The 1,836-nt window shown below is 39.1% G+C and overlaps 1 pseudogene; it reads right to left on the reverse strand.

The window, feature by feature from the left end:
• Positions 1–1,836, reverse strand: part of LOC112070722 (1-phosphatidylinositol 4,5-bisphosphate phosphodiesterase zeta-1-like) — a 65,069-nt pseudogene that overhangs the window by 28,406 nt on the left and 34,827 nt on the right.

A 1,836-nucleotide genomic window follows, 5' to 3' on the forward strand; every position in this document is an offset into this window, starting at 1 on the left:
GTACACCACGGCAGGATAGAACAGCACACTCCGGTAACACGAGGGGGGGGTGGTCTGTGCATATTTGTAAACCAACAGCTGGTGCACGAGAATCTAAGGAAGTCTCTAGATTTGCTTCGCCTGAAGTAGAGTATATTGTGATAAATTGCAGGCCACACTATTTGCCTCGAGATTTGGGTTACCAGATGACACAATGTCAGCATTGCCACACGGGCACAGACAAGACCAGACAGATTACATTCTCCAGCTCTCCGTCAGCCTAGATTAGACTGGGATTGGACTACAAAAACAAAAAAATTTAACATTCAATGTATTTCCTTACAGTTCAACATTACCAAGCACAGCCAGGGGTCTTTGAATAGAGTTTGATTTGTTTATTGATGTCAAATATAATGACAAAGGGGTTTCATCTCCTTCTGCCTTCAAGCAATTAAAATGGATGTTGTCATAATCTCAGTCTTACCAAAGAAACAAAGATGTCATGAAAGGAATATGAACTGAATGTCTGTGCCAGAAAAACATTTAATTTTTTAACGTTTTTTTGACTATTCTCAAATGCAACGTCAAGTTTATTTTCCATAATGAATGAATTGAAGATCGCATTCACCCAAACTCTCACATTTAAACACGGCAAGAAATAACAATCACACCAAAGCGGTCAATTAGACCATTACGTTCTAATTGGCATTTCAGGAAGTTTTGGGTGTGAACATGGAGCTCATTCAAAAACTTTTTCTGTCCACCTACCCAGCTGTGAGCCCACATTCCAGAACCCCTGAGGGTTGTAGTTGGAGGACATGGTTCTAGATCCTGCTGGGTAGATCCTGGTGATGAACACCATGTTGTGCTGGATGAAATCTGGAGCTGAGGGATGAGAATATGTGGTTGTTGTACGTTTCTCTGGATACGATGGACTGCTATATGAACTAAAATGACACGAGGAGACTAGAAAGACTAGGAAAGTACACGGTAACTTCATTAGCATCACATCAACTAGAAGTTACGGTCATCATGTGACCTCCTTATCAGATTCGGTGAAGACGAAGGAATAGCATTTGTCACAAACGGCTGATTAAATTGGTACTACTCGTTCGGGGACAGGGTGTCCTTGCAGCATTATACGTAGGCTTTGTGCTTAAAAAAAATATCACATCAAGGAGCCATTACAGTAACAAGAGGCTGATAATGGCTGTTAAGTGAAATCCATCATAACTCATCTCTCACTGCGTCATTCCCCTCCACTCTATCTCCACACCGTAGCCCAAGACCTGTTACTGATTGTGCTTTTCCATTCAAATCTCAACAGTCTCTTTTCATTCAAATCTCAACAGTCTCCTTTTCATTCAATCTCAACAGTCTCTTTCATTCAATCTCAACAGTCCTCTTTTCATTCAAATCTCAACAGTCTCTTTTCATTCAAATCTCAACAGTCTCTTTTCATTCAAACTCAACAGTCCTTTTCATTCAATCTCAACAGTCTCTTTCATTCAAATCTCACAAGTCTCTTTTCATTCAAATCTCAACAGTCTCTTTTTATTCAAATTCAACAGTCTCTTTTCATTCAAAATCTCAACAGTCCTTTTCATTCAAATCTCACACAGTCTCTTTTCATTCAAACTCAACAGTCTTCTTTCATTCCAAATCTCAACAGTCCTCTTTTATTCACATCTCACCAGTCTCTTTTCATTCAAATCTCAACAGTCTCTTTCATTCAAATCCAACAGTCTCTTTTCATTCAAATCTCAATAGTCTCTTTTCATTCAAAATCTCAACAGTCCTCTTTTCATTCAAACTCAACAGTCCTCTTTTCATTCAAATCTCAATGTCTTTTCATCG

Source organism: Salvelinus sp. IW2-2015, unplaced genomic scaffold, assembly GCF_002910315.2.
Source record: "Salvelinus sp. IW2-2015 unplaced genomic scaffold, ASM291031v2 Un_scaffold1405, whole genome shotgun sequence".
Taxonomy (NCBI): Eukaryota; Metazoa; Chordata; class Actinopteri; order Salmoniformes; family Salmonidae; genus Salvelinus; species Salvelinus sp. IW2-2015.